Here is a 23,722-nt window from a genome sequence, read left to right as displayed (position 1 = left end):
AAATTCCAGATGTTCCATCCAGTGAGAGGAAAGCAGCAGCACTAGAGATACAAAAGCTGCTATAAAAAGTCATCCAAGAGGTCCTACCAGACCAGATAGAATCTGGAACCTACTGAAGATTCTTTTTAGTGCCAAAGAAAACAAGGGACTGGAGATCAATTCTAGATCTCAGCGAATTGAACAAAACAGTTTGATACAAGGTTTCAGATGGTCACGGTTCAGACCATTTTGCCTTTTCTAGGCAAGGACAACTGTATGTGCTCATTAGACCTTCAGGATGCATACTGTCACATAAAAATGAACAGACAGCCCAGAAGGTATTTACCCCTCCATCTGGGAGCCAGTCAGCATCAGTTCAGAGTACTGCCCTTTGACCTCACCATAGCCCCAGGGTGTTCACCAAATGCATAGCAGTGGTGGCAGCTCACTTGAGACTGCAAGGATTCTGAGTTTTTCCATACTCAAGATGACTGGCTCATCTTCTCCAACCAGGTGTCTGCTAATAAAAGCAAGAGATCAGGTCCTCCATACATGCTCCCTTCTGGGGATAATTGTAAGTTACAGTTACAACTGTCTCAAACTTTGGAATTCATAAGAGCAGTTTTCAATATGGATTCACTGACAGCTTCTCTTCCTCTCTCAAGAGTGCAGTCTATCAGATTCCAAGTTAGCAAAATAATTCACAGTACTACAGTTTCAGCCAGTTTGAACCTACAGGCCTTGGAGTCAATGTCAGCAAACAAAATTTTAGTTCCTCTAGCAAGATTTTATATGAGAATTCTTCAATGGATCTGTTAGTAACACAATGGTCAATTCTATATCAATGCATGTCAGTCCAAATAAGAATCACTCAGGCATGCAAAAGATACCTTTGGCGGTGGATCCAATCAGATCAAATTCTACAAGGTCACCCTTTTGTTTTCTCTCAGCCCAAGGCTGTAATGACCATGGATGCTTCCCAGATTGGGTAGGGTGTGGGGCACTTCCTGGAGAAGACAGTCCAAAGCACTTGGTTCCCCAAAGAGGCCAATATGCATATCAATGTCCTGGAAATGAGAGCTATGCTCTTAGCATTGCATGCTTTTCAAAACTCTCTCCCATTCATGACAATTGCAGTCCAGATGGACAACTTGTTGGTAGTTTGGTACATCAACAAACAAGGGGGAACCATGTCTTACCCTTTATGTCAAGAAGCGCTCAGTGTGTGACAGTGGGTGATCTCTTCCAACAACTTTTTCATTGCAATGCACATTCTAGGGAAGTCCAACATGATAGCAGACAAATTGAGCTTGTCTATTCTACTACCTCACAAGTGGTCTTTCAATAGGAAAGTGATAGAAATAATTTTTTGTCAATGGGGCCAGCCTTGCTGCAATCTTTTTGCTTCTTCCCTAAACAATAAATGCAGCAGCTTCTTTACCCTGATCCCTCCACCAGGGGAATGACCGAGGGATGCTCTACTCCATGATTGTCCCCCCAGTCTCCTTTATCCTTACCCACAAATTCCCCTAATTCCAAAATTTCTGCAGAAAGCTGACCAGATGAAGAGCAAAGTCATGCTCATTGCACCTTACTGACCTTGAGAGATTTGGTTTCCCTTTCTTTGCCCTCGTCTACTGCCTTCAATTTTGGATCCAATTCTAGACCTCCTGTCTTACCCAGCAGGCATGATTCATCTGGATATCTCAGACCTCAGGCTAACAGCGTGGTTTCTCCAATTCCATTAATAGCCAGACAACCGAAGGTCTCTTCCCCTGTTCGTCATATACTTTTATCTTCACTTAAGTTTTGACAAGAAAACTTTATAGAAATAAATAGAAAAGTTTTGTTTTTTGGGCACATCAGAAACACGCTGACCCCTTGTCAACTCTGGTACAAAGTGTTCTTGATTTTTTAGCAACAATTTTTAATGAAGAAGCCAGCTCTTCAGTGATTAGAGTTCAATTAGAAGCAATTTCCAACTTCCATATTGGGTTTGAAAATTCTTCCTTGGATTCATCTAAGCTTTGTAAGGCTTTTATGAGAGGCACTCTTCTGCTGAGGCCTCCCTATAAAGATCCTTCTCCACCATGGAATTTAAATTTGGTACTGCAGGCCTTAATTCACTCTCATTTTGAACTAGCAGCAAAATGTGATCTTAATTATCTGATCTGAAAAACTATTTTTCTAGTGGCCATTACCTCAGCTAGAAGAATTTCAGAACTTCAAAATTTTTTTCCAAACACCTTTATTGATTTATCACTTGCAACATAGGCAAATTTGCATTCATGTAAAAGTAATCAAACTGTATTAACATAAACATTATACTTCACATATATTGCTATGTATCATATAGCTTAAACAATATTACATACATTACTCAATTCCTGCCTTTTTTAAAACAAGAAACATCTTTATTAAACCATCACTTACTACATACAGTGGATATAAAAATTATACACACCCCTGTTAAAATGCCAGGTTTTTGTGATATAAAAAAATTAGACCATAATAAATCATTTCAAAATTTTTCCCATCTTGAATGTGACCTATAACCTGTACCATTCAATTGAAAAACAAACACATATTTTAGGGAAAAATATAAAAAATAAAAAACATACAATAAGCTGGTTGCATAAGTGTGCACACCCTTAAACTAATACTTTGTTGAAGCACCTTTTGATTTAATTACAGCATTCAGTATTCTTGGGTACACACCTGCCATCAATTAAAGAGACTCTGATTAACCCCAGAGAAATTTAGCTGTCCTAGTAGGATTTTCCTGACATGTACTCAGTTGCCTGCTACAGCAAAAGCCATGGTTCGCAGAGAGCTTACAAAGCATCAAAGGGATCTCATTGTTGAGAGGTATCAGTCAAGAGAAGGGTACAAATAATTTTCCACAGCATTGGATATACCATGGAACACAGTGAAGACAGTCATCAAAAAGTGGAGAAAATATGGGGCAACAGTGATGTTGCAAAGAACTGGCTGTCCCTCCAAAATTGATGAAAAGACAAGACGAAAACTGATCAGGGAGGCTGCCAAGAGACCTACAGTAACACTGAAGGAGCTGCAAGAATTTCTGGCAAGTATTGGTTGTGTACCATGTGACAACGATCCCCATATTCTCCATATGCATGTCTGGACTATGGGGTAAGGTTGCAAGATGGAAGCCTTTTCTTACACGGAAAAACATCCAGGCCCAGCTAAAATCTGCAAGACAGTACATCAAGTCTCCCAAAGCTTGTGGGAAAATGTGTTATGATCTTATGAGAAAAAGGTTAAATTTTTTGGCCACAATTCCAAAAGGTACATTCATATCACCAAAAGAACACCATCCCCATGGTGAAGCATGGTTGTGGCAGTATCATGCTTTGGGGTTGCTTTTCTTCAGTTGGAACTGGGGCTTTAGTTAAGGTGGAGGGAATTATGAACAGTTCCAAATACCAGTCACGTTTGACCCACAATTTTCAGGCATCTGCTAGAAAGTTGAAGATGAAGAGGAATTTTACCTTTCAACATGCCAATGACCCCAAGCATACATCCAAATCAACAAAAGAATGGCTTTACCAGAAGAAAATTAAAGTTTTCGAATGGCCCAGCCAGAGCCCAGACCTAAATCTAATAGAAAATCTGTGGGGTGACCAAAGAGATGCCCTCCAAATCTGACAGATTTGGAGTGTTTTTGCAAGGAAAAGTGGGCAAATATTAGTCAAGATGTGCCATGCTGACAGACTCCTATCCAAGAAGACTGAATATTGTAACTTAATCAAAAGGTGCTTCAACAAAGTATTAGTTTAAGGGTGTGCAGACAAAACAAAGTATTAGTTTAAGGGTGTGCACACTCAACCAAGTATTAGTTTAAGGGTGTGCACACTTATGCAACCAGCGTATTGTATGTTTTTTATTTTTTTATATTTTTTACCCTAACAGATTTAGGTTCATAGCTATCGGCCCTAAGGCCTATGCAAGCCTAGCCATAACAATTCACTGGAAATTTCTTCCCGCAATATTTACTTCTCTGGGCCCCTGTCTAGCAGGGTGACTGACATGATCCCCGGGGTGAATTTCCTATCTCCCATCCAATCATCAAGGTTCCTTTTGAAGAAGGCCAATGAGGCGCTCTGCTTGACATGTATGGGCAGTCTGTTCCAGAGTATGGGGAGTCTCTGGGTCAGGAACCTATCCCTCCAGCATGTTTTGTTCATTGTGATGATAAGGTTTAAATCCCTGGAGCGTGTGGCTCTGAGGGATTGGGATTTCTTTAAATGGAGCATGTCCAACAGCTCAGGGTTTGACATGGCCTTGTATGCTAAGCAGAGATCGCCTCTGAGTAGACGATATGCCACAGAGTATAGCTGGAGTTTTTTTAGATGGTCAGCATATGGCATCTGCTTTAGGCCTGTGATTCTTTTAGTGAGGTATTTCTGTGGCCTTTCCAGCTGTTGCAGATATCTTGTGAGGTACATACTAAATGGGGCATTATGCTCTATAATGGGTCTAATGAGGGATGAGTACCGTGGGACAATGACCTCTTTTTTTCTGGATGAAAAGCCCTTAGTGATGAGGTGTGCCACATAGAAAGATTTCCTGATTGTTGTGGCAATGTGGTTTCATGTTCCTGTGAAATGCAAATTCTGTCTAGCCTAGCCCAGTTTTTATATCTTGGGGAATAATATGTAAATTCACTCCAAACTCCTATTACTGAATTCATATCTTCCATGCCAAAAATATTCATAATTGTTTTCAACAATCTACCCTCCTTTATCATATTTTCCCTTCTGCCCCCCCCCCCACCCCCGGCATATCTTCACTGCTGCAAATCAAATTTCAGTCCCCACCTATAAGTAATATTCCTTGGTGAAAACTGATTATTTTTCCAATAATTTTTTTAAGCTCCATTATAGCAGTTTTAGGTGGAATGTAAATACATGCCAGTGTAATCCTCCTCCCTTGCCAGTAGCCCCTTAGCATTACAAATCTGCCATTATTATATTTTTTATCTTCTATCACTATTGGAACTCACAGAACGTCAAGCATTGTCCTGTAAACCTCCTTACTTAATTGTCCACAAGGACAGAGTATCTTTACTTACCAATCCTTCTTTCCTTCCTAAGGTGGTATCAAAATCCAACATTAACCAGTCCATTAATCTGCCAGTCTTCTTTCCTAAATTTATGAACAAAGGTGTATATATGTTACTTTTATTGAATGTCCAGAGACGATTATGTTTCTTCTTGGATAGAACAAAACAAATTAGGGAGACAGATCAATTATTTGTTTCCTTTGCAGATTCTAGATTGGGCAAATCAGTTGCAAAAGTAACCCTAGCCGGATGGCTGATGGATTGCACTTCATTTGTCTACAACATATTTGGTCTATCCTTACCGAGACCTGTAAGAAGTCATTCAACTAAGTCCATGGCTGCTTCTTCAGTGTTTCTATCTAGAGCTTCCATGGCTTACATATGTGATGCTGCAACTTTGGCCAGTCCTCCTACGTCTGTTACTCTTCAAAAACTAGATCTGGTCTTGAGGGGAAGAACAGCTTTTGGCTTAGCTGCCCTTATGAATATCCCTCTTAAGAATCCATCCGGGAATTTAGGTAGCTGGGGACTCTGCCTCAATAGTTGAGGACAGATTGAAAATTGACAACATCAGATAAAGAAGTTATGTTTTCATCATAGCATTTCATCGGTGTTGTTCATTTTTATTATTCTTCAACTCCTCACCCACCGATCTCCATCCCTTTTCACAGTTGATTTCTGGAAGAATGAGAGTTTATAAGGACACCGCTGTCCTTCAAGTTGAGCGCCAGATATGGCTTCTTCTGTTAAGTATTTTGTAATAACATTTTCGACTTTACATCAATAAACAAACAAGATCTGAGGGATGTTATGGGTTGGTGCATTATGGATAAGAGAAGAGTTCAAGAGTTTTTTGGTGGCCACAAGCTAAAGTAATGGCTGAGCCAGATCCAAACCCAACAGTTGAGGAACAATGAAAATGGACAACACAGATGGAACATTATGGTGAGTACGTAACTTCTTTTAACAACTCATAGCCTTAATCCACTGTATTAACTGCCAGACAACAGCAGTCTAATGAAGGGCTGGCAGTGCATATTGTCTTCACCGTGCTTGCAAAGGCATTTAATGTTCATTTCACACAAGGGAATACCTGACAAATTAAAATCATTAAATGTCAATCCGTGCATAATTCAGTGGTAAAATACTGGTTAAGCAACAGGACACAGTAAGTCAAGGTTCTGGGGGAGGGCCTTATTTATCTGTCCTGATAGGGATTAGTAATAGTATCCCACAACATTTTATCCTGTGACCACTTCCTTTCAGACTGTTCTGCTCATATAAAAACATGAGAAATGGTCTCTGGATAAAAAAAACATGTTGATGATTGTAAGATAATTATTTTAATAAAATATAACAACATTCTCCATGATGGTCTGTAAAAATGCATACCTTCTGCAGTACTGATAACCTTGTCTGTAGTGTTAGTAAATATAGTATCAGAAGACTTGGCAAAAGGATGTAAATTGCAATTACAGTAATAAGCTGTTAAATCATAAACTGTATGTTCTTTAAAATTTTAAGGACAATGGCAGACCAGTTTAAATTATGGCCAGTGTTTCTATACCAAAGTCATATAAGTATGTTCAGCAGCCCATAAATTCCAAATGGAATATCTAGTCACTTCAGCAAGATCACTGCATCACTTTATACTGCATTGATCTGATGTAGTATTGAATAAAAAGCTGCATTTTATTAGCCTTTCAACAAGCTATCTAAAAGAACCAGAAACCTGAATTATTCTGAAAGGCTTTAAGGACTGTCCTTAAATTATGTTCTTTATTTGCTTCTTACAGGTGGTCCATGCCTGATCTATAATGCACATGGTTCTGTTTGTAAGTCTATGTCTAGAACACTCGACTGGAGAAGGAGCATTAGACTGGGAAACACACTGTTAAAAATAAATGTCAGTAATTAAAAAAATAAGCCAGACCATGATATACAGTGCCTTCCAAGATTATGGACTATGCTCACATTACAGTCAATTATCAGCCATTAACTTTCCTCAAAAATATTATGCACACACAGACACACACATGCTTGTGCACGCCCACATGCACACACATGCACATACACACACACACACACATATATATATATATATATATATATATATATATATATATATATATATATATATATATATGACCATTTGCGGCAAGGTGACAGCTGGTGGGCAGATGTAAGTTTTTTTGTACATAATGACATAGATGAGGTGGCACATCAGGAACATGGGACTAATTATCAGGCCACTAGCTGCATATGTCGCTGGGATCCAGTCTGAATTATGAAACACTCTGACTGAACAGGTTACTCTGGTCTATAGGAAATATACCTAAGACATTTAATTCAGGGCCAGCTTTAATATACTAGATCAGAAGAACTTAGACTGGCATGCATTAGCTCAAGGTAGATACTTGACTACAGAGAAAGTTGTAAGTTCCCCATCAGTGAGCGAGAGGAGTAGACGGTGGAACAACCGACATAGTAGGCAGTATACTATGATAATTGCCCAGTAATGCAGGGGGCCCAGGTCACACCACAGTTGCTGTATAACCATTTTGCAGGGCTGTGTTACTTAAAATTAATAGATTTCATTTTTCTTCTTTTCTAGCCAGGTAATATGATCCTTGGCTGGAAGCAAAGAAAGCAAAATTTCTTAAACAGGTGTGTAGATGTGTGAGACAACAAGCCAGTGCCCTTGTTGTTTTGTTGAATAAAGTATGTGTATAGCTCTGTCACAGCCAATCACAAAGGAGCATGGGTCAGTTGAGAGGGTGGATGTGAGACTGTCCAAACGTGTTTTTTTTGGTTTGTTCGTTCATTGGCATCAGTTGGGTTTATTGTAGGTGATATTTCATGAAGAAGGTGCTGATGTAAAAGTAAACTTAGCTTGGCTTTAAGCTGTACCAATGTAGGGAAGACTGTGAGTCAATGTGGACCTAAATTTGGAAACATCATGATGTACGTGGGTCCAGTCCTAGTCTGCCAGCATACCTTGACCCGTTGATATGTGCAAGCATTGTATTAGACCATTCCATGATAGTTCTGAATTAGCCAGATGGAGGTACTACTGCTGAATAAAGGCATATGAAATAGCAGAAACAAAACAAACGGAACAAGCACGAAACCACGGAAACCTTGCTCCAGCAAGAGAAACGATACCAAAGTGAAAATGTTCTTAACGCAATATATTAATATCCACAAGCGTTTTCGCCACTAACTCTGCAGTGGCTTCTTCAGAGAAAACAGTTACACAAAATGCACTTGTATACACTTTTTTTAAAAACAAAAAGCAAAGGAAGTGATGTAATAGCGCAACAACCTCAGTTGAATTGCGGACTTACAAATCTACTACCGCATGTTAATATTAATTAAACCACTTTTCAGAAAGGGCAATAAAATAGAATACATAGTTGCACAGCTATTAAACATATAAAAAAATAGTTAAAAAACTAACCTGAATATGATATATTAGTTATCAAATGTAAAAGGTTACACTCAGTCGTCAAAAAATAAATATTAAAAAATGTGTAAATATACTCATTTAAATAATACTAAGCGACTCTAATAATAAAGTGCTGGGCTTAATGCACAACGTATACCAGGGTGACAAACACCTCTAATAAAAATTTAAAATTTGTTAATTTTTTTATATCTAAACCACTAAATCTTCACTCGCGGAATATAATAAGTCCTATATCAAAATTAGTATGTACCTCTTATGTTTAGGTATAAAATGGAAACAACTATCTCAAATAGCTCCTCAGTCTCAACACTGCTGATATATTGCAGTTTTCATTGAGGCCTGGTTGCCGAAAGGCATCCGTCCTCAATTGCCACTCCAACTCACTGGTCTCAAGTATCAATGAAAATGGACCCCCCCGAATATTAGTTTGCACCTGGTCAATGGCCATGAAAGAAAAACTGTGGCCTGGATAACTATCAATATGTTTAGCTAATGCATTAACGTCCTTCCTCTTCTTAATGGCATACATGTGTTCGTAAATACGATCACGGACCCTACGGTCAATTTTGCCAATATAGAAGGAAGGACAACAATCGCAAAAAGCCACATAAATGATAGAGCTACTCTCACAGTTTAAAGGGAATTGGATAGTATATTTCCTGTCCCTTATAGTGTAAGTTTCACCTGTTTTGACCTTATGACACCAATTACAAAATCCACAAGGATACATGCCAGTACGTTTGTTAAAAACTTGACTAGAAAAATCTCTTTGTAAGAGTTCTTTAAGGTTACTACCTCTTTTGAAAACAAAGTTAGGAGAATAACCTAATTTCTCAATAAGCCCTGGATTATTAGATATAAAGTGCCAGTTCTTCCGTATTATGGATACAATAGCCTTAGAATTCAAGCTATAGGTGGTAACATAACTTAATGAAAAGTCACGTACGGTGTCAGTTCTTGGACAAGCTGGAAAGGAGTCCAAGTCATGATCAAATACAGGAGGTGTTTCGGAGGTTGGTGGAAAGTCAGTCAGAAGTTGGACTTGGGATAAAATAGGTTTATAAAAAACATTCATTCTTTTAGCGTCCACCTCTAAGATCAATTCATCCACAAGATGTTTCGGGTAACCTCGGTTTAAAAACATGTTCTTCAATAGGTTACACTCAATACGAAAGTCTACCAACGTACTGCACATTCTACCTGCTCTAACCACTTGGCCCTTTACAATGGATCGTTTTTGTTTAAAAGGATGGTGGCTAGAGTAGTGAAGGAAAGAATTGCAGTACGTTGGTTTTCTGTGTACTCTTGAGATAAAGACATTATTACTAACGTCTTTCAACAGCTTCACGTCTAAATAATCAATATCAGATGAAGAAAAATTAGACGTGAATTTTAAAAAGCTTGTTGTATTATTCAATGAGTCAACAAAATAGACAGCCTCGGATCTGTTCCCTTTGAAAAGAAGGAACATATCATCGAGGAATCTCGTATAGTATTTGACAAATCGCATCAAGTCCGGTGAAGCGTAAAGGAAATGCTTCTCCCAATATCCCATGAAAAATTAGCCACAGTAGCTCCACACGGGGAGCCCATTGCAACCCCATGTTTCTGTAAGAAATACTTCCTATCAAAGGTAAAAAAATTAGATGTCAGTACTGTGTCCAGAAGCTCAGTAATGAGGTCAACTTCAATCTTTGGAGCACCGACGTCACTTAGCAAAAATCCTATCCATTCCAAAGCTTCCTGGTGTGGAATGGAGGTATACAAATCTACCACATCAATGGTAAGAAAATTACTCTCATTGTCATATGGTAGATTATTAATACTCTCCAAAAATGACCAGGAATCTTTACATACACTAGGAATAAACCTAATGTATTTTGACAAAATGTTGTCAATAAGTTTGGCACTAGGGTACGTCATTGATGACCTTCCGTCTATAAGGGCTCTCATTGGTGGATTATTGATGTCCTTGTGGACCTTAGGTATGCCAAACATCACAGGAATTTTTGGCAAAGTGATATCTATATAGTTATAGGTATCGATGTCAATCTTACCTTCCAAAAATAAATCACGGAAGTAGCCCCTAATCCTTTTATGAGAGCCATGTATCTCGTTGATAGACGCTTCAGAATAGGCAGAGGACATCAAAACAGATAACATTTTTTCTTTATAAGCCTGGTTATCCAAGATTACTAAACCTCCACCTTTGTCAGGTTTAATAAGCCTGACAGAAGAATGGCAAAGTTCATCCAAAAGGGAAAGCTGCTCTTTAGTGGTGTTAAAACCAGTTTAAGTAACTTTTCTCTGCCTATCCGTGAACAATTGCCTAAAATCAACCTCGCATACATTCTCAAACAAATGGAGAGAGGCGTGAAGAGGTGGGTTAAAAACACTAGGAAGTTTCAGAGTAGACTGGAGTGGCGGTGCCTCATTGTTGAAAAAAAGTTTTAAATTGAGCTTCCGAACGAAACACTTTAAGTCAATGATTTCCTTTGATATACTACCAAATCTACTAGGTACAAAAGTATTACCATGCTTGCAAAAGCTCAACTAGTTCTTCATCTAAAGGGAATTGAAAAATTGTAAATCTTAAAGTCACCCTTTTTGTTTAAAGTTACTGTTGATAGATAGCTTGAACCAACTAGGGTTTGAGTAGTACCAAATACATTATCAACATCACCATTAATTACCTCTGTGGGACTGATAACCTTGTCTGTTTAGTAACTGCATCACTTTATACTGCATTGATCTGATGTAGTATTGAATAAAAAGCTGCATTTTATTAGCCTTTCAACAAGCTACCTAAAATAACCAGAAACCTTTATTCTGCTTTGTATTAAATTATGTTCTTTATTTGCTTCTTACAGGTGGTCCATGCCTGATCTATAATGCACATGGTTCTGTTTGTAAGTCTATGTCTAGAACACTCTACTGGAGAAGGAGCATTAGTCTGGGAAACACACTGTTAAAAATAAATGTCAGTATTAAAAAATAAGCCAGACCTCATCAGTGCCTTCCAACATTATGGACTATGCTCACATTACATCAATTGTCCCTAACTTGTTCTCAATAGAATCAAATTGACCCAGATTGTCCCTAGTAGTAGACCTCCTGGTGTCCATATGTCGCTGGAGTCTGAATTATGCACTTTCATAACAGGCTAATCTGGTCTATAGGAAATATACCTAAGACATTTAATTCAGGGCCAGTTTAATATACTAGATCAGAAGAACTTAGACTGGCATGCATTAGCTCAAGGTAGATACTTGACTACAGAGAAAGTTGTAAGTCATCAGTGATCTGTGTTACTTAAAATTAATAGATTTCATTTTTCTTCTTTTCTAGCCAGGTAATATGGTCCTAGTATAATGTTTAATAATAAGTTCAACAAGCTGCACCCCTTGTTGTTGGAAAAGAACTCTCAAGTCTGTAAAAGCAGAATCATTAAGGAGCCAGGGTGGATGTGAGACTGTCTGTTTTTTTTTTTTTGTTGCTTGGGTTCATTTGGCAGGTTATTGTTATTGTGATATTTCGCTGAAGAAGAATGTGATGTAAAAAAAACTAAGCTTGGCTAAGCTGTACCAATGTAGGGAAGACTGTGTGTGAGTCAATGTGGACCTAAATTTGGAAACATCATGATGTACGCGTCTAGTGCCTATCTGCCAGCAGTCACCTGTTGTGTTGATATGTGCAAGCATTGTATTAGACCATTCCATGATAGTTCTGAATTAGCCAGATGGAGGTACTACTGCTGAATAAAGGCATATGACTGGTAACACAGCACAGACACTAATTTTGCTGCATACCATACATTAATACAAATTATAATTTTTGCAAATCTTACTCCTGTTGTCTTGAGGAACACAACATGATTCTCTTAAAGTAAAACAATCCATCCGTAAGTGTTTTAACCAGAGTTCATACAGAGCGACTTGAAAATGAAATGCATTCATTTTATACAGAATATTCCTTCTGTAAAGAGTTGAAACCTAGTTCTATTTTGTATATAGTATTACATTCTGAACAGTAATTTCATGGCATTTAAAAATCCTAGGACTAAAGGCATAAACATTAGACTGTGACATATCATTTACTATTCTTGAGGACGTGTACTTTATCTGTGGTTACAGCTGCTGAGTAAGTCATGATCTATCACAGTCACACAGTTTATGCCTCTGGCATTTAAGGGAGTTTATTAAATATTTTAAAATCCTTCTTAGAAAGAAATATGATGTGTTTGAAAATCTGCTTAAGTAATAAACTGCATTAAATCCCAAAGTCTGTATGTACAAATCCCAACGAAGCACAAATTATAGACTGCTGACATTTATAACAGATCTCCTCTGTTGCTTTTATGAACTGCATAGTAAACTTACTTCACTCATATTTAACAAAGCTGTTGATTTTGCATCTAGCCTGTCAAAGGCAAAAAAAGCTGTTAAGTACCTGGATGAAATCAGTAAAGAAGTGTCATGCTATATTACCTCTCCCACACACTCATTATTTGACTGAAAATTATTGCACAATATCTTTAGATTAAGTAACAGTTGCTGTGACAGATAACAGAGGAAAATAATATTTCACTGAAAGCCCTGTGGTGTTCAGATTCAGAGCAGAGGATGAAGACACAGGTACAGCCACAGACAAGCATACATTTCAACCTCAAGCATTAAAAATCATTAGCATTGACCTTTTAACATTTATAACAGAGGTGAACATATCGGTGTGGGTAGTGGATTAATTTGTGTATGGTTTAATTATATATATTTTTGTAATATGTTTTTCTTTTATATAACAAATTGTCTGAAAAGACAAGTACATATATGGTAAGGATACATGTTTATATATATATATTTATATATATATATATTTTTTTTTTTCCATACATATCTGTCTCATATATCTATTTATATCAACCTGTGTAGCATTTTTTAAACATGTTATTTTTTTATATACATATCTATTAATGTTTATATATATATATATATATATATATATATATATATATATATATAAATTTCCATCACACTTTAGGGTTCTTACAGAAGTGTAACTGTTTTAGGAAAAGTGATAATTTGCTATGTTTCTGTATGCTCACTGGATAGGGGAATGAGGATGCTTTTAAAAGGGGAGGGGTCTGTGATGACGTTAACCGATAATTTAAAAAGTGATTTAATTGTTACACCTATTTAAACTTATAATGGGGAAAAGTTTTTTTATCTGATGAAGTTCATTAATCATTATGTAAGGTGGATGAAAGCGCTTATAATCTTTGCATGGTTTTACTATTTTTTCCGTTTAATTAAAGTTTAAAGTTTGTTATTTGCCTTGGTTTTTGGTTCCTTTTGGCTATTATTTTGTGTTTTGTTTCAGTTTGTTTTTGTTTCTCTCATTTTCATATGAAATTTGTTTGCATACTAGACCCTATATAGTAAATAATAGGGAATCTTTGTATAAGCTTAGTTTATTTAATCTCTTAGGTATGTCCCCAGAAATAGGTCAGACGTTATGAAGAACATCAGTAAATCTAGGAAAAGCATGGCTAAATCTGCAGGCAAAAATCATAGTGTTGTGCCTAAATCATTGCACTTGAGTGGTATGCAGGCAGGGAAGAATCAGATGGAAATATTTCAAACGTATTTTCTTTGCATCTGTAAGTCTAGATTTGGGTTTGATTGAAGGGATGTTTCAAGGGGAAAATGTGTTCATCAGATGCATATTGCATAAGTGTTGTTTGCCGAGTTGCATGCTTGTAATTCTACATTTAGATTTTTTCATGATTATTTCCAAGATTGTTACAGCTGAAGTGATACTAACCCCATCTGTAAAAAGTGGAAAAGGGGTTGTGGATGGATGGATGGATGGATGGATGGATGGATGGATGGATGGATGGATTTGCAAGATTAGCCTGTAAATGGCTACAAGCAACCTTTAGAATACTACTTGTAGGTTGTTTTGATTTGTAGTTAAAATGTTTGGATATTTTAGTACAAAGTAGGTGCAATCACATAAACACTAAGAAAAAATCATTTTAAAAGCATCCATTATTTTGAACATTTGCCTTTGATTTTTATTTAATTATCCTTTGTTAACTGGTTTGGTCCCACTAAGCTAGTGTCTTCTTTTCCGGGGAGATCCAAGGTGGTATTTATACTGCAAAGTAGAATTTGAGGATCTCAGAGAACTTCCTCTATGATAGCTTCAAGTATGTGCACACATCCTGTTCCTAGTGCAGTGGTAGCTGGAAGAATGGTGTGTGAGATGGAGGATTCAGTGAAGGGAGCAGAGGCAAATGCCAGCTCAAAGAAAGATATTACAGAAGCCGTAGAAGATTTCAAATGATGTTTCAGTAGTTTTTGGTAAAACAGAGGAGTCAAGCATAGAGGAGTGTATTGTTACAACCCTCCATTCAGGAGGGTTGTGGGATGATTTATTGAAAGATTTAATTAATCAAAGTGAGACAGAGAATTAAGTGTCATTGGGGGACATTATGGACAAAATACAGGAGGATATGGAGCAGGATTAGAAGAAACTAGTGTACAAATGAAGAGAACATACACAGAAACAGTGGCAACTACACAAGGTGGGCAGAAGGAAAAGAAATAAGAGAACATGCCAAAAAGTGTGTGGTAATTATACAAAGCAAAAAGATTGATGAATTAAACAGATATGAGAAAAGAAAAAAATGTAATATTACCCTTGGGAGTGAAAACGCAAGGCATAAAGGCTTTTATTTTGATTAACAAAGAGGCATTCCATGACATTTATTTTGAAACTGTACAAGGTATTGAAAAATTTCTATGTGAGTATGAAAAAAGGCAAAATAGTAATCCATTGAATTAATATGTAATTAAAACATCATTTTGAGGGAGTAAAAAGAAAATACATGTGCAATTTCAAACAGGGGTTCATAGACTTTAAGAGAACATTTAAAAAAATTATGCAAAGTAATAGACATTTCAAAAGTTTATGGCAATAGGGGTTTATGGACTGGGGGATGGGATTATAATGTCATCTTATAAATGGAAATGGAAAAAATCATATACATTCCAAGTAGTATAAATGTCGAAGGCAACAAATGTGTTGTGAAATATTGGGGGCAACCAAAAACTTAAACCAAAAAAAAATTATTTTGTAAGTAAATTTATGTTTTATTATTTTGATTTATGTGGGATGTTTGAATCAAGCAGTGTTCTTCTGGCTGACCAAATGTAAACTATTTTTAAAATGAATTCTGAATGTAGGTTATGCCAGTCAGTTGACCTAGATGTGATTCATTGTGTGCCAGAGCTGAAAGCAATAGAATCCCCACAACAGCTGTTTACTTTTTAAAGTCTGACATGAAAGAATAGAATTCTTTTAACAGCTTTCTGTGACTTTTAATAAATTCTGCTATAAAAGCAGGTTCTGAGTCAGTTAAAGTTCAGTAGTTGTTCAGCTGATGTTCATTTGTCAGTTGATGTTTTCCAGATCAGTAGTTATCACTCAGAGTTTTCCAGACCTCTTCTGCAGTAATAGGAGTTGTTATTCCAGTCCCTGAGGACCAGACAACAGCCTGTAGAGTGGGCATACATTCTTATCTTGCCTAACAGAAGTAAGCGTATCAGCTTGCCTTGCTGAGTTAGATTAGACAGGGGCAGTTAATCTTTAGATAGTTAGGGAACTATAGTTAGATCGAGTTTTTTTTCCACAGTCAGTGTGAAATCTGCCCTACAGTGTTATTTTCATAATTCCTGTGTGTGAAACTCTGTGGTTCATTAGAATCAGTTATTCACTGTATACATGTTTTAAATCCTTTTTATTTATGATTAAATATTTTACTACCTTTTATTGTGGCTGGTTATTTAGAAAGTACTTTCAGTAATCTGAGAGAGTTTATGCTTATTGTGATAACACCAGGGCCACTCCGAAAAGCTACCATTTATATCAGTATTTATTTTACCCAATATAACTGAACACCCCTTTTGAAGGGTAGTGTGGTATTTGAGTGGTGGCATCCATTACCTTATAATTTGGGAAAGAGGACATAACAGGTAAATCTGTGCCAGTCTTTCCTGTTTGTATGTGTGAATATCAAATATTTAAGAGTGAGTGTGTCAAATACCTAGAACTGGGACACAGTCCTCTGCAGTGGTTAGTGTGAAGACTAATTTGGGGACCTAGAGTGAAACATATAGTCCAGTCCCAGGTTTGGAGCCTGTTCCCAGTGTACTCTTCAGGGAAATTGTGTATTTCTTTCCCTGCTTTCAGTGACACTCCCTTACCAGAGAAAGTTGTAAGGATTGAGGCACCTTAGTTACTGCCCTGGGTTTAAGTGGGGTCATCACAGGTTGGCATAATGGTTAAGGTGTTTACCTTACAGACACAAAGTGCACAGTTTGATTCTCACATGGGGTAACTGTCTAGGCTTAAAATGGCCCACAAGGGCAGTTAGCTTAGTACTAACCTATGAACCTGTTCTGTCAACCTATAAACCTATAATGGTTATGTGCTAAAATGCCTTAAGATAAGTCAACTCATTTCTAGGTAACCAAAGCTATGGTGTGGTATATTGCTTGTCTTGCAGCTTTCTCTGGGTAAACACTGCTATGAAATGTTATTATGTAACTTCCACTTCCATGTCTTATTCAATTCTTAGTTCTTAATATAAATGATATAAATCTTTAACTTTATGTATGTTATTGTAACAGGCCTTAGCTGTAAAAGGACCCTTGAATCAACTGTACAGACATTAAATAATTAAATAAATATGCTAACAGTTTAACTCTCTAGACGAGAGATCAAATACCAGCACCAAATTCTATCACAGTTCATTGTGTTTAGCAAGTATATGTATTTTATATATTTTTATTCTATTTAAGTAGGTTTTTCTGGATAGTTCCTGTTTTCAACATCCTTTTAGTGTAAGTATAAGTAACTCAAGTACAGTAGAGATTTCATAAAACAGAAGATGCTTTAAATACATGTAATAAAAACGTTATGTCAGATGACTCAGTACAGAATAAACAAGTACAAATGTCTGAAAACATGGCACAGTTCCCAGAGAATTGTGCTGTTACTGATACACTCTGTCTTTCTCTCTCTCTCTCTTCCTGTGTCTTTGTAGGAGCAGAGTGAAAAAGTACAAGTAAGACTGAAGATACATGACCAGAGTGACTCATTATTTCACAATGTCTTTTAAATGTCCTTCAAGATATTCAAATATAATGTTGCTATTTTAATTATTTATCTGTGTATGTATTTTAATATGTGTCTGTTTATTTATTTACTTAACTACTTACTCATTTGGATAGACTTGTAGATATCACAAACATTTTCAGGTACAACCTGGGCAAAAAGCATAAATGCAACATGAAATGACATTTGAGAAACAAGCAGTAGGTCTTCCTTTGGGATGTATGTTACACCATTTAGATGCTTTGCTATGTTTTTTTTAAATTATTGGGTATTTATTTTTTGGAGACAGACCATATAGAGTTTATATGCTATGTATGTCCATTTTCTAGATCTGGAGCACACCCTAACCTTTAGAGATCATCATCAAAGAAATCTTTTCAAATTAGCTTCTCGATAGACATATATAAACAGGATGCTTATTTACTCTCCCACAAAAGGCAAACACATGTATATGCATCAGATACTTGATTGTGAGGAAAATGGGAAAAAATGATTGATTACAATAACATTTCCAACTAGTTACTTTTAGAGAGAACTTAGTGTTACAAGGCATACTGACCCTCTATGCACCTTCTGAAGTTTATGAGGAAAGTTACAGAAACAAAAAGACCACACTGTCCCCAACCCAACACAACAGCGTAACCCCTGAGGTTTGGGAGGAATGTTAAAGAAAAAAATGCCATCTTCCCCAATCTCCACCTTACCACAAAATAAGTAAAGACCTTTCATGCATATCTGTGAGCAGGGCTGGTTTTAGATAAGGTGGGGTTCACAGCAGAGGTGATTACTAAGCTTATATCAAAATCCACTTATATAATATTGGTGTGTAGGGGCTACCAGACTCCTGAAATTCTGTAGGTCTAGGCAACAAAGGTGTTGTAAAACATTGGGGGCAACCAAAAGCATGTTTTGTGGAAAAGAACACTTAATTAGTAACTGTGACAAAAACAAATGTTATATATGTTATAAAACAGGTTTATTAGAAAGTGGTTGTTGCAAAGATGAACTTTGAAAAGTGAAGCTAGTATAGCTCTAATGATAGGATAGGTTTGGGTTATTGGGTGTGACTTTATATGGCAGAGCTAAGGAGAAGCTTGCAGAGATCTCCAACTAAGCTGTTGGGGAGAAGGCTGACCAGATGCATCTGCTGGGACAGTAAATCAGAAACCAGAGCCCCCCCATTTAAAATGTCATAGCCTTAAATGCAATTACTCTCAGAACAAGTTTCATTGTGTGTGTGTGTGTGTGTGTGTGTGTGTGTGTGTGTGTGTGTGTGTGTGTGTGTGCGTGTATTTTGAGGGATTACAGCCCTCCCATTAAAGCTTGCCATTATTAACATCAGGTATTCCTAGGTTGCTTTTTTTACCAGATAATCAAACTAAGTAACATATTTGGGATGAAAAGGGGGTAGTGCCTGGTTAAGTGACTTGCTTAGGGTCACATATTATGCAAATAGGAAAAGAGAGGGAATTAAATCTAAGATCACAGGTCAAAGTTTGGCAGCAACCCATATCCTTGATCTTCTGAGGCATACTTCCAGATCTTTCTTTGGCAAATTGAATCTAGTGCAGTTGTGTTCAAAGGAGACGAGAGGAAGGAAGGCGGGTGGGAGGAACTAGTTATTTCTTACATATCTCTAACAAACTGGCTATCTACCTGTGCTTTGTTATTCAAGTACAAAACTTTAATCCTCTAAATTGCAGTGGTCAGATTCCTCAAACTGGGAGCCATTCCTTCACTAGCAGCCTTTGATGCTGTGGTCAAGCTATAGCTTGTTTGTTTCCATCTTTTACAAGATAATGGCAAAACAAAAGAGATTTTGTATTTCACTTGCTGGAGTTTTCCATGTTATACATGCTAGAGATGAGTGCCTCCCAGTAAGGCTGCTTCAACAGTGTTGGTTCTTTTGATGTTTGAGAGGTAAGCTGAAGTTCTTATGATGCATATAATCTGTGATTACAGGACAAGGGGCTAAGAGACCCTCTCTACCAATTTTCCTGTGATTGATGACCTGAGCCATGGGATTTGCCTTTAGTAAGCCAAAGTCTGGTAATACCAGACATCTGTGGGGAGTTTGGTATCAAGCTGTACCTAATTATAGCCCCAATTCCTGGATCTTGTATCATATTTAACACAGTATGCCTACAGAGTACATGCACTGATTTAAAATCTGTCACCTGAAATCACTCATGAGTGATTTTAATTTTTTTGTTACTTTGTCAACAAGGTTACCTTACTAAAATCCATACTGGAGACTCTATGCATAAAAGCATCTCAAATAACCCTCCCTAGAATACCCACAATTCTGTATTCTGGCAATTCAGGTGATCTGGTTACCTATGTCAATTAAACTCTAGTCCTCAGTTTAATTTAACATATTGATGGTTCAGTGAAGCCGGCACATCCGCATGCCATGACTACACCAAGTTCCAAAGTTACAGTCTGAATGTCCGAGCATTTGATTAGTCACATAGTTGTCATACTCCATACACATACATAAAGTGGTCACTACAGTAAGTGGACAAATTAGTACATGTCACAGAATCACTTAGGAACCCCTGATGCCAAAGGTTAACTGGGTAAAAGATTACTCTTATCCACCATGGAATATGGGATACTGCTGATTACTGCAGGTGCAACAAGCTATTGTGAGAGAGGATAAGTGCCAATAAATAAAGCCAAAAGTCTCTTAACAAATGCTCTGAGCATGAAACATCAGTTGTCACCTTACATAAAGCATAAATGTTCACTGTTGTCTAAGGGGCAATGATAGCATACCACTGTCTCATATAAAATGCTTACCTGAAGAAATGTCTCAGTTTTGGAAGTTTTCTGTTTTTTTATAGACAAATCAATGAAAATACAATCTATGAATGTCTGCCTCAAACCCATTTACACCGATTTGCTCTCATTATTCATTCAAATAATACACCAAGGCCTTCTATGTGTGGGGTCTCATAATACAGAATACACTTTCCCTTACTTAAGAAGCACCTTGACTTATAACCATTGTAAAGCAAATATCAAAGCTTATTGCATCATTGACTGTGGGGTTGAGAGGTTGGCATAAGGGGTTGGGATGTTGTGTGAGGATATTAGATATCTGTGCTAGCATGACTGGCTGAAGTTTTGTAAATACTTGTACATAATTGTAAATTACCCTGTGTTATATATGCCAGCATGACTAGCTATAATTTTATAAGTAAATCTATGTTTTTGATTATTATTTTGATTTATGTGGGATGTTTGAATAAAGCAATGTTCTTCTGGCTGACCAAATGTACACGTTTTTTAAAAAGAATTCTGAATGTAGGTTATGCCAGTCAGTTGACCTAGATGTGATGTCATTGTGTGCCAGAGCTGAAAGGAATAGAATCTTTACAACAGCTGTTTATTTTACTTTTTAAAGTCTGACATGAGAGAGTAGAATTTTCATAACAGCTTTCTGTGACTTTTAAAAAAATTCTGCTATAAAAGCAGGTTCTGAGTCAGTTAAAGTTAAGCAGTTGTAGTTGTTCAGCTGTTGTTCATTTGTCAGTTAATGTTTTCCAGATCAGTAGTTATCACTCAGAGATATCCAGAGCTCATCAACTTCTTTTGGCTGTTCCCTTTAGGGGTTGCCACAGCGGATCACCTGTTTCCATTTCTTCCTGTCCTCTGCATCTTGCTCTGTCACATCAACCACCTGCATGACCTTTCTCACCACATCCATAAACCTTATATTAGGCCTTCCCCTTTTCCTGTTACCTGGTAGCTTCATCCTTAGCATCTTTTTCCCAATATACTGAGCATTTCTCCTCAGCACATGTCCAAACCAACGTAATCTTGCCTCTCTGGCTTTGTCTCCAAACCTTCCAACCTGGGCTGACCCTCTAATATACTTATTCCTAATCCTGTCCACCCTCGTCATACCCAGTGCAAATCTTAACATCTTTAACTCTGCCACATCGAGCTCAAACTCCTGCCTTTTTGTCAATGCCACTGTCTCCAACTCATATAACATAGCTGTTTTGCAATAATAGGGGTTGTTATTTCAGTCACTGAGGACCAGACAACAGCCTGTAGAGTGGGCGTAAATTCTTATCTTGGCTAGCAGAATTAAGAGTATCAGCTTGCCTTGCTGAGTTAGATTAAACATGGGCAGTTAATCTTTAGATAGTTAGGGAACTATAGTTAGACAGTTAGAGTTTTTTCCTCAGTCAGTGTAAAATCTGTCCTACAGTGTTATTTTTATAATTCCCGTGTGTGAAACTCTGTGGTTCATTAGAATCAGTTATTCACTGTATTCATGTTTTAAATCCTTTTTATTTATGATTAAATACTTTACTACCTTTTATTCTGGCTGGTTATTTAGAAAGTACTTTTAGTAACCTGAGAGTGTTTATGCTTATTGTGATAACACCAGGGCTACTCCAAAAAGCTACCGTTTATATCAATATTTATTTTACCCAATAGTATTGAGCACCCCATTTGAAGGGTAGTGTGGCATTTGAGTGATTGCAGCCATTACCTTATAATTTGGGAAAGAGGACATAACAGGTAAATCTGTGCCAGTCTTTCCCAAGACTGTTTGTATGTGTGAATGCTTTTGTATGTGTGAATATCAAATATTTAAGAGTGAGTGTGTCAAATACCTAGAATTTTGACACAGTGTTCTGCAGTGGTTATTGTGAAGACTAATTTGGGGACCTAGAGTGAAACATATGGTCTAGTCCCAGGTTTGGAGCCTGTTCCTGGTGTACTCTTCAGGGAAATTGTGTATTTCTATCCCTGCTTTCAGTGACACTCCCTTACTGGAGACAATGGTAAGGATTGAGGCACCTTAGTTAGTGCCTTGGGTTTACGTGGAGTCATCACAGGTTGGTACAATGGTTAAGGTGTTTACCTTACAGACACAAAGTGCACAGTTTGATTCTCACATGGGGTAACTGTCTAGGCTTAAAATGGCCCACAAGGGTAGTTAGCTTAGTACTAGCCTATGAACCTATTCTATGAACCTATAAACCTATAATGGTTATGTGCTAAAATGCCTTAAGATATGTCACCTCATTTCCAGGTAACCAAAGCTACGGTGTGGTACATTAGTTGTGTTGCAGCTTTCTCTGGGTAAACTCTGCTGTGAAATGTTATTATGTAATTTCTACTTCCATGTCTTATTCAATTCTTAGTTCTTAATATAAATTATATAAATCTTTAACTTTATGTATGTTATTGTAACAGGCCTTAGCTGTAAAAGGACCATTGAATCAACTGTACAGACATTAAATAAATAAATAAATAAATAAATATGCTAACAGTTTAACTCTCTAGATGAGAGATCGAATACCAGCACCAAATTCTATCACAGTTCATTGTGTTTAGCAAGTATATGTATTTTATATATTTGCTTTGATTTTTATTCTAAGTAGGTTTTTCTGGATATTTCCTGTTTTTGACAGCCTTTTAGTGTAAGTATAAATAACTCAAGTACAGTAGAGATTTCATAAAACAGAAATGCTTTAAATACGTGTAATAAAAATGTTATGTCAGATGACTCAGTACAGAATAAATAAGTACAAATGTCTAAAAACATTGCACAGTTCCCAAAGAATTGTGCTGTTGCTGATACACTCTGTCTTTTTCTCTCTCTCTCTCTTCCTGTGTCTTTGTAGGAGCAGAGTGAAAAAGTACAACAAGCAAGACTGAAGATACATGACCAGAGTGACTCATTATTTCACAATGTTTTTTAAATGTCCTTCAAGATATTCAAATATAATGTTGCTATTTTAATTATTTATCTGTGTATGTATTTTAATATATGTCTATTTATTTACTTAACTACTTACTCATTTGGATAGACATGTAGATATCACAAACATTTTCAGGTACAACCTGGACCAAAAGCATAAATGCAACATGAAATGACATTTGAAAAACAAGCAGTAGGTCTTCCTTTGGGATGTATATTTTACACCATTTAGATGCTTTGCTATGTTTTTTTTAATTATTGGGTATTTATTTTTTGG

The 23,722-nt window shown here is 36.9% G+C and overlaps 1 long non-coding RNA gene across 1 annotated transcript in view; it reads left to right on the top strand.

Moving 5' to 3' along the window:
- The window catches only part of LOC122798543, a 601,170-nt gene extending 577,679 nt beyond the window's left edge, over positions 1 to 23,491 (top strand). Inside the window, exon 2 of the long non-coding RNA XR_006364277.1 lies at positions 23,369 to 23,491. This is a non-coding gene — a long non-coding RNA (uncharacterized LOC122798543). The remainder of the gene's footprint in view (positions 1 to 23,368) is intronic.
- Positions 23,492 to 23,722: the final 231 nt, after the last annotated feature.

Source organism: Protopterus annectens, chromosome 3.part1 (genome assembly GCF_019279795.1).
Source record: "Protopterus annectens isolate FY-2018-M chromosome 3.part1, PAN1.0, whole genome shotgun sequence".
NCBI classification, from domain to species: domain Eukaryota; kingdom Metazoa; phylum Chordata; order Ceratodontiformes; family Protopteridae; genus Protopterus; species Protopterus annectens.
This window is presented reverse-complemented; position numbering and strand designations above follow the sequence as displayed.